Genomic DNA, 10,689 nt, shown 5'->3' with positions numbered 1-10,689 from the left:
TGATTTTTGAGCGATACTGGTCAATATTGATAAGAGTTTACAGAATCTGATGTCAATCAAAACCAAACTTTGTCTTCTTTATATGATCAATAACATGAATATATGTTTTGGGGGTGGAAAAGTTGTTTTCTTCTCAACAACTTTGAATGAAGAAATCATACTCACAAGACATTTTAAAGTACAAAAAGAACTCACAGTGTTTCGAGACATGTATTATTATTTGTATATCTCATATCTGTACTTCAGTCGCCCTGACAATGAGCTGGCAAAAGTCAAGTTGGTTGAAAACAAAGCTCATCTGCTGTGGTTGGATCAGTGACCTTCAAGGATCATCATTTTTTTATTCTAACGTTGCTCCGTTCTGATTGGTGCAGAGGTAAGTGACCTCACCTTTGGCCCCACCACGCCGCCCCCACTTCAGATGACAGAAAGGGGCAGAGAGAATAGAAAATGATGATAATCTGTTCTAACTTTGGCAGAAAATGTTGTAGGTTTCCATCGATCACCGTCCGTGTCTGGGGCTCTTTAACCTGAGAGCACAAGACGCCTCTGGTGGAGACCCTTGTTCCTCTCTCGATAAAGAGTGCGATATATAAAAACACGCTCTTGGCAGCGTGGTAGAGTCTTCACCTGATCATCAAAACTGAACTGCAATTCTATTCCACTCCATTACTTCGTGCTGTTTCTTTGCTCAGCATATATTTGAATCATATCTTTGAATCAAATCAAAATCTTGATGATATCTGTGGGCTGTGGGCTGAGCGTGACTTTGTAAAATCATTAACAGTTTGGTGTGATGATGTGGAAACTCCAGAGCACAACAAACTATGAGGCTGAGAGACATGTTGTGTCTGCAGGTGAAACTTTTGGAATCAAAAGCATTTGCTTATTTACGTATCCTGGAGTGTATTGTAGTGTTTGAAGAGGATCTTTTTTTTAAATTTTTTATTTATTTTATTTTATTTTAATCTGATTGAGTCAAATGTGTAAAACAGACCCTGACCAACTTTTGTGAACAGGAGATGAGCAGGAGGGGAAACTGGGGTCTGGAGGGAGAGGAGAGGGCTTATCTGTCATGAACGAGGACGACGTCTTTGTCACATGACTCCCCCTCCCCCTCCCCCCCCTCCTCCCCCTCTTATCTAGACTCTCCCTTTCTTACCCCCTACCTCCCCCCTTCCTCACTCCTTTCCCACCCTCTCCTCGCCGCCAGGGGTGGATCCCAGCGTTTATCTCTACCATCCAGCCCCGGTGTCTCCTAGCAACCGAGCACGGATCATTTAACTGCCCCCCCCAACCCCCCAACCCTCCATCCTGCATCCTCCTGTTTCATCCACGCAGTTACATACAGCGTGCCAGCCGCCTTTATTCGCATGGCTTTCTGCTTGTGATTTTCGCCTCCTATCCCGAGTCTGAAACCTCTGAGCCTGGTTTGTTTCCTCTGCGGTGCGGCACTTGTCTCCCTGGCTCGGAGCACTCAAACTGTATCAGTGCCACACTTGAGGCCCAGACAGACAGGCAGGAGAGGCTGTTCTGTCAGGACGTGTCACCGCAGGATCCAGCAGGTGCACGAAACACACACTCACACACAATCAATGGGAGAAGACAGGCCTCGGCCCCCATCGGTCTGAAAGGCCCCCCCTCCGCAGAATCAATTAGCATTTAAATTAATGAAGCGCGTAATGAAGAGAGCGCTATCTCTCCAGCAGGAGAAAGCCCGACAGACAGGCGGCGAGCTGATTGTGGATCTGCATCAGGGAGGAAGACACACTGTAAGGGACATCAAAGATATTTAAATAGACACTCCGTCCCCTGTTTTATTTTTTTTTTTTTTATGAAGGAAATGGAGACGAATTAAAAGCCCCGGCTGCTTTAAATAAAGCTTTACAATATGGATGCCGTGTTAATATAATCACATTACCATATAAAAAGTGGCATTAATAAAGCACATAATTAAAGATAAAGTGATTGCATGAAAAAGGGCCCGTCTTTATCTTTCAATATCCATCAGTGCAAATATGCTTAAAGGAGGCTGCTTCCGGTGGCAGATAACCTGATTCACTCAGGCTGATGGGAGTAGGAAATCCTTTTCAGCCATTCACAGCATACTGTATTTCTCAGGCTGGGAAGATATTACGTTACATTTTTCTTTCTTTCTTTCTTTCTTTCTTTCTTTCTTTCTTTCTTTCTGTCTTTCTTTCTTTCTTTTTTTTTTTTGAAAACTAGAAAAATAATATCGTGATGAGGAGATGAGGCTTGTGGAGCCCTGAAACTCACAATCAAACCAGCGAAAGATTTTGAGAGAAAGAGGAAACAAAGAGAAGAATTCATCAACGATCAGGTTAGGTGCATAATTAATAGAAATATGGAATGAAGGGGGGGGGAGCTTTGGGTCCAGGCTTCTTATTTCTTTTACTTTAAGTCCAAACAGTTGATCAAATAAATTCATAATTTAAATTTGATATCGATTGAAATAAATAAAATTAGTGCACAGTTGCTTGCCTTCATCATAAAACTACACCTGCTGACGGAGGTAATCTGACTCCTGCGGTGTGCTGTGAACTGCTGCAGTAGTTTTAGCATTAGCTGAAGCAATTTCACAAGCAAGCTAATGCTAACACAGTTAGCGACGATGGAAGTTAGCTGCAGTGAGTCAGCAACAAAGTGTAACAAATTTTGTAGCTTCTCACACAGAGTCGGTGTTGAGGTCCACTTGAAATTAACGTGACTTTCGCACCCGAGCACACAAACCGAAGAACTATAAAGTTTGTTCAAGGTGATTCATCAGTTTGTGAAGGGTTTATATCACACTGCAAGGCTTTACTTTTCTGTTCACCCCTTTAAACCATTTACTCAACTTTACTCATGAACTATTTTAACTACTTTCGTAATTACAGATTAAACAATCTGAGGTGAACGTGGCATTAAAACTGGTAAAAGAAAATGAAAATGAATGCCTCCACTGCTGTTATTATGAATATGTTAGCAGATATGCGGTGTGTGAGGCTAACCAGTGTGAGAAAAAGACCCAACAGTGTGAAACAATATTATTTCAGTGTGAAACAATATTATTTCATGTGCTCATCTGAAGAAGCGTCAGTCCACCTTTTGGCCCCCCTCGGAAACATCTGTAGTGTCACCCTTGTCCACCTCAGCCATGTCAGAGCTTCGAGGGAAATGTGAAACGTTGCCAGAGGAAAAATAAATGATTACATGTGTGGCAAAACCAAACATAGATTGAATGATCAAATGGATCAACTGCTCGGAGGTTAAAGGAAAAGCACACATTTGTAATATTCCTTTTTTTCCCACAACATTATAACGACGACTCGTCTGGTAACCTTTTACTGCCTTTTTTTTTTTTTTCTCAGCCTCGGGGTTGTAGCAGAAGAAATTGTGTTTACTGCCGCAGTGGCTTTTGTGTTTGTGGCAGCTGATGATGTTCGTGACAAACACACACACACACACACACACACAACACTGGCGGCAGTTCTCCACTCACCTCGATAGACATGCCATCCCCTGGGTCACTGCCCACACACACACACACACACACACACACAGACAAACGGTGACACCTTAGACTGACAGCATGTAGCACACTGAACACATCTGACTGTATGCATTTGTACTTCACAGAAGAAGAAGGAAACGTGTGTGTGTGTGTGTGTGTGTGTGTGTGTACACATGCTGACAGCTGCTACTGAGCGCCACATAAACCTTATCGCTACACAACAGTGACAATAGGGAGCTTTTTGGCCCAGAGCATCAAAAAACCCCGCTGAGGGAGGGAGGAGGGCTTCCTCGACATGACTCATGACTCCCCCGCCGTGCGTCACTGTCATCAGAGCTGCCACCAGCACCCCCCCCCAACACCAACACACACATCAAACACACCCCCGTTTGATCCAAATACTGTACAACATTATATAAGCTGACATTTGTTTTCATGTTTGCTACAACAATGTCTTCATCTGTCACCGCAAAGTTGACCTTTGTGTCCTTCACATCTGAGGAGAAGAGGAGAGGAGAGAAGAGGAGAGGAGAGGAAGTATAGGACCAAAGAAGAGCGAGGAGTAAGGAGCAGAGGTGAGGAGAGAAGGAAGAAAAAAGCAGAAGAAAAGAGGGATATTTAAAGAGGGAAGGAAAAGTTGACAATAGAGGATGAGAGGAGGACATGAAAGGAGAAGAGACAGAGAAAGGGCGAGGGGAAAGAAAGAAAGAATCTGGGAGAAAAAATGAGGGAAAACAGTAGGTAGTAGGTGAACGAACAGTGAAAAGAAGACAAAGAAAGGATAATATGGGAAACGAGGACAGAAAAAACAAACATCGAAACAAAGATGCAGAGGAAGAGTAAGGTTAGGAAAGAGAGAATGGGAGAGGAGGAAGACAAACAAAGAGAAAAAGTAAGAGGAAGAAGGGATGGGAGCCCAGATGAGGAAAGGATGAAGAGGAAAAAGTAGAGTGGAGTCATAGTAGAAGAAGAAGAAGAAGAAGAGGAAGAAGAAAAAGAAGAAGAAGGAAGGCTGAACACGCCTCTCTGTCCTTCAGACATCTGGAGGCTCCTTTGCACCAGAATCATGAGCGTGCAGGCGCAGATCCAACAACCAATGAAGGACCACGAACTCAGCACACGCCCACCGACACGACCACGTCACCACCGCATTGTCCCTTCTGCTGGTTCCTTTGACTTTACACCACGCGTAGTGTAGCGAGACACCCACGATGCACCACTCCACCCTCCAGGGGGCTTTTCCTGACCACAGAACGAGGAAGGAGGAGAGAGAGAGAGAGAGAGAGAGAGAGAGATGAGGGGAGACAGTAGTAATGATGACAGCGGGACGCCGGAGGTCAGCAGACCAAACACAAGTGTGTGTGTGTGTGTGTGTGTGTGTGTCTGCGTGTGTGTGTGTGTTGCAGTGAGTGTGGGGGACACCCCTGTGATCTCAGTGTGTCAGAGGATGATGATGCTGCTGCTGTGCTGTGACACAGAGACGGGACAGAGTGCTTCACTCAGCTGCAGACAGACTGTGACGTGACACGGTTACACACAGCACACACTGGATTTATTTTCATAGTAAGATATGTTTTACTATTAAAGATTATCTAAAAATAATAATGATATAAGGCAGAATCCAGTGTTTGGAGCTTGACACATACTGAATATCTCTCACAAGTCCTCCAAAATAAATACACCACCACTACTACGTCTACTACAACTAGTTCTACTGTTCATTACAGTACATTTAAAAGATGCCCCTTTAACCTGGGTGTTTTTCACATTTACCGCAAAATCTATGAATATGAATCTCACATATAATCTTCAGCTTAAAGGATCAGTTCACCCAAAAATGAAAATTCTGTCAGTATCTACTCACCCCCAAGCTGATGGAAAATGGAGATTCACAACAGGGAACTTAACTTGACACATATTTGTGAAGTTCATCTAAAAACGGATAAAAAAAGATTGCGTATCAAATCGTGCTGGCGAGGTCGGTGAGCCAGGCTCTTACCAAAACTTCAGTCTTACTGAGAGTACAGCTCGAGCTCTTGTTGCGATGTATTGCGTCACAATGCAGCGAGGTGTTCCCACTATTTTGTCCATCCATTGCATGATGGGCCTTTTATGAAGCGTGAGCTCTCGACAGCAGCTGGCGGTGCAGTACCGCTTCCTGCTGCTAGTCTGCAGTGTTGCCTCAAGCCTCCTTCTCTCAGTGTCAATCATCCTCTCTCTCTCTCTCTTCCTGTCTGTCTACAGGCTGGAGACACCATCACACACACACACACACACACACACACACACACACACACACACACACACACACACACACACACACAAACTGCTCTGCCTCCCAATTATCGTGACCATGGCAACTATCTTGGAATATGGCCTGTGAATACATTCACTATTACCAGGTCACTGCCTTGCAGCCTATCTGTCCCCCTATTGACACACACACACACACACACACACACACACACACACACACACACACACACACTGTCTCCCCACACCCAGACTCTTTCTAGCCTCTGTCGGCTCTAATCATCGGCCGCTGAGGAGGCACAAAGCTTTAACAAAAAAGAGAGAAGAAAAATAACCATGGCAACAAATTTGAGGCAATTTCAGTAATAATATGAATTAGAGGCCAAGCTGAATTACGTTGGACGGGGAAGAAAAAGCTCTCAGCTCTGCTTCTGAAGTGGCAGGAAAGAAGAAAATGCTGCGGCTCCTGTGCTTGTGTTTACATTTTGCAGTTTTTAAACCTTAGAAATTGAGTTTTATTTCATTTAAGAGGCTCTGGTGATCGTGCTTTGCTGTGATGACACTGTTTCTATTTTAGGCCGGATGTGAAATTATGCTGGCCAAAATAGGACACACACACACACACACACACACACACACACACACACACACACACACACACACACACACACACACACAGTCACTCATACAGAATGAATGTCTGAGCATAAATGGCAGCTGGCAAAACAGGTTTAGCCAAGCGTGAAAATCAACATGAATTCCCACTCGGCTGGAGCTCGATGCCCTGATGCGGCGCTGCCTGCGACCCGCGTCCACGTCCCCAGACACCCCTTCACACAGCGGAGTGGAGAGCCATGCCACTCCACGAGGCGGACATAATGTGAGAGTGTTCGAGAACAGGACGGATCTCAGATGATCTAACGCAGCAGTACACTGGAGATGATGAGCTGATACACTTAAATCATCTCAGATGTCACATTTTTGGTTGAAATTCCTTTTTTTTAGTGAGTTTTTTGTGGAATTGTTGAACATGTTTTTCCTCTAAAACTGAACCAGCTTCTTGATAACAAATATGTTATCATCAGTCATACATATTATTTAGTTTATTCTATAGTGCTTTACTTTCTTTTTGGAAATGCTTTTTGTGATGAGATGCATGAAAAAAAAACTGCAGTTTTCCTTTCAGATACATTTAAGACTCTGGGCGCATTGAAACATTTCAAGAGTTTAACCTGTACACACAAAAATCTCTTTTAAGGACAAACTACTGAACATTTGTCTGTAAAATGTAAGATTCAATCTAAAACTGAACGCACATCTTCCTAGTTCCTGTGACTCTTTTGTTGAGTGGCGCAGAAATGTTGCAAGCCAGACGAACTGATCCTCGCGGGCAAAGATTCAGCCGTCTGATGTTCACATTCAGTCAGCAGCGGAGAAAAGTCACAACAGTTGTGTCATCAGTTCACATCAGTTAGTCAAGCTGGTGTTTTCCTTTCTGCCTGCAGATATCAGCAGCCACACTGTAATCTGTTGGGCCAGGACTTACTTGCACTCTGATTTCACTAATTAGATCAACAACTGTGAGTCTTTGACAGGTATCAGCTTAACGTGTGTTGAAATTATGAAATAACTGTGAAGCTGGTTTTAAAGGATAAGTTCATCAAAAAAATTAAATGAAATTTCTGGAGCTTCACAGTGAAACAGCATCAAAGCATTCTCCAGAACAACTCAAGTAGACATTTTTTATTTCAGGGTGAATTTATCCTTTGACGCAGCAAAACATTCTTCCAGCAGGAATATCAGAAAAATCATGATTAAGTGTTCAGAGTGACTGAAAAACCAAGTGAATTATATGAAAAATGCATTTTCATGGAACTCAAATCCAGCAATGTTTTAAAAACCAATGAAACATTTTGGAGAGAAACATTTTTTCCCAGGACAGTGATGAGATGTTGTAGAACTGAAAGCTAAATTTGGCTAAACATTTCAGCTGAGCTGATTTGAATGTTAAAGTTTCCTTAAATTGATGACATCAGATGGAGAAGAAATCAAAAAGACACAGAATTTCTTCCTGGTTGATGTTTGCAGAGAGGGACAGGAAGTCAGCCCAGGTTACAGCCCTGACCAGTTGTGTCTCCCGCTCTCTTATCTGGGCCAAAGCAAAGTGTTTTTGTTCAACCTGCTCGTGTGCCGTTTACACAGAAGCCTGCAAACCACCATTTAACTCACGCTGTGAGCTGCGCTGCCCTCGAGTCAAAATTGTCCTTTTTGTAATTGCGAGAGCAAAGCGTCTCTTTTTCTGACAGCACCTCGCTTCTCTCACCTTCCTGTAAACTGGCTTTAAATATGCGGCAGTTTAATTAATGTGTGTAAACAAACAGTTTCAGAAATAATCTTAAAACCATATAAATGTAAAAGGCTGAATCAAAGGAAGGGGACACTTTCTGAGCCTGCATGTGACTTCATCCTCGCCACGATCGTCTTCTCCTGAAACAGCCTATAATTTACAGATGCTGCTCAGCAAATTCAAAATGGGACATTCGAATGGATCGGGGTCTTTTCACCCTTCAGAAAGCACCAGCTGTAGCAGGCGGCATTGACAGAAAGTGGAGGAAAGAGGGAAAAAAAGAGAAGAAGGGGAGAGAGAGAGTGTGGGGGGTGCTATTAATCTCTCCCCTTCATTCACTATTCTACAATGAATTGCAGCTGTGGCTGCAGATAAAAACTGAGCTTTTTTTTTCTTTCTTTCTTTCTTCTCCGGTGATTATCTGCAGTCAGGTGCCCGGGTGGAGGTACGATCACAACAGAGCAGAGGGAGAGAGGACACAGCCAGGGAGGGAGAGAAGAGGAGGAGGATGGAGACAGGAGAAGGAGGAGGAGGAAGAGGAGAGGAGGGCAAGCAGAGGAAAAGGGAGGATGAAGTTCAAATAAGAGGACAATGGAAGATGGAGAGATGAAAGGGGTGGTGGAGAGGAGACATGAGGGAGACAATGAAAGTAAGGAGGCAGGTGTTAATGACTGCAGGTGATAGCCGGGGAACATGAAAGAGAGAAATCAAACCACTGAGAGGAAGTAGAGGTCACCCAACGAATCATTATTTTCATTGTTGAGGATCCTGTCAGCTGTTTTCTCAGTAAATCGATCAAATATTCAATCTGTCAAGCTGAAAATGTCCTTCACAGTTTCCTAGAGCCAACAGTCTAAACACCACAGACCTCCACTTTACTATAATGTAAGACAAGCATATAGGGGGAAAAAGCATATTGTCACATGTTAAAGCATGTAATTAACATGTGTAAATCTTACTTTCTTCCATGGAAAGTTTAATGCGTATGTGACAAAAGCAAATCAATTGTACAAATGTCCTCACATGACATTATTTTCTTTTCACGTGCTAAAATGTTATTTTAATGTGACGTTTTCAGGAGGGAAAGCAGCGAACTTTCACATTTGTGAAGCTACAACAAGAGAATGTTTAACATTTTAGCTTAAAATGGAATTAACCCGTTAAACTCTTTCAATTTCATCAATAATTTCTGATTGATTAAAGGAGCTGACTGTGCAATTTAGGAGCTTTTTAACACAATAAATATAACACAACTGAGAGTCTTCAGCCATGCTAGCAGCTGTGTGGGGCTGCTCCTGGGCATAGTTAGCTCTGAGCTAATAACATCATGCTGGTATTCAGTAGATGGGATGTTTACCATGACCACAGTTTAGCATGTTAGCATGCTAACATTTACTAATGAGCTCTTAACAGGGTTCAGTAATAATGGGTTTTTTTTTGTTCTTTTTGTTTAGAAATCTACTTTTCCAAAGTTCACTTGCCCCCGATACAAATTGTTTTATGCATCTGCAGTTATAAAACACTAGAGTTTTTTTTTCTATCATCGTGTTTAATCTTTACTCAAGTCAACCAATCAGGATGAGGAGATGCAATGCAACCATCATTCCAGGACAACTAAAGTATTTGCTTGCTTTCAGCTCATCAACATATCTACCAGCCACCATTTAAGCTAGTATTGATCTAGCACCATTTAAGCTGGTGCTAGATCAATACTGCACATGTGCAACTCTTAACAGAGATGAGAGGGAAGAGAAGAGGCTCACTCCTTTAATACTGTCATCATCATCAGCTCTGGAAAAATAAATATGGGTTTAATTCTTTATCCCCACTTTTCCAGTGGGGCGAGTGAGTTGATAGATTAACTAGCTTGACGTTGCATTTTACCTCCTGTAACTGGACAATATTTATTTTTGAGCCCTGATAAACACAAAATACAGCTGAGAGTGACAGGAGTGTTATTAGTGTTGCAGGTATTTGCTCATCATCGTGATACATCCAATAGTTTGTTGAGACATTTCAAGGAAACACACCCAGACTGGTGGCACAAACTAAAGCTACACTAGCAGGACACACCGGTGCACACAGTGTGGACAGGGGGGAGGGGGGATACAGGAGAGCACAGAGGGCCGTGGGATTGAAATGCAATAAAGCAGTAGTGAGAAGTGGATTGTGTGATGAGAGAGGAGGTTCAGATACGGAGGTGTTTAATATTGTTTGCTGTTTATCTCGGCGAAACACAAGCGCACACAATAGAGATGTTATCTCGCCCTCTGAAGGGGGAGAAGCATTTCAGATGGTGGTGGAGACCTGATAAGCTACATTCAAGATTGAATTAGGGAGAGGTGTGATGTGATAGCTCAACTTCTGCTGCTGCAGACATGACCTGAGGGATATTCAGATGTTTATTACAGGAATTTAAGAGGAATTCCTCCAGATGAACACAATCTTAAAGGCCTACATATTATATTATATTATATTATATTATATTATATTATATTATATTATATTATATTATATTATATTATATTATATAGACATTTCCTTTAAATAATTTGCATGTTCACAGACTCACCTC

At 42.6% G+C, this 10,689-nt stretch overlaps 1 long non-coding RNA gene across 1 annotated transcript; it reads left to right on the top strand.

The window, feature by feature from the left end:
• The first annotated feature begins 1,312 nt into the window (after positions 1-1,312).
• On the top strand, positions 1,313-8,977 carry LOC119021573. Its single transcript, XR_005075648.1, has 3 exons — positions 1,313-1,565; positions 2,227-2,341; positions 8,542-8,977. It is a non-coding gene; the product is annotated as an uncharacterized LOC119021573 (long non-coding RNA).
• The last annotated feature ends 1,712 nt before the right edge of the window (positions 8,978-10,689 follow it).

The sequence above is a fragment of the Acanthopagrus latus genome, chromosome 6, assembly GCF_904848185.1.
Source record: "Acanthopagrus latus isolate v.2019 chromosome 6, fAcaLat1.1, whole genome shotgun sequence".
Lineage (NCBI taxonomy): Eukaryota > Metazoa > Chordata > Actinopteri > Spariformes > Sparidae > Acanthopagrus > Acanthopagrus latus.
Note: the sequence above shows the minus strand (reverse complement) of the source record. Positions and strands in the feature narration are given on the sequence as shown.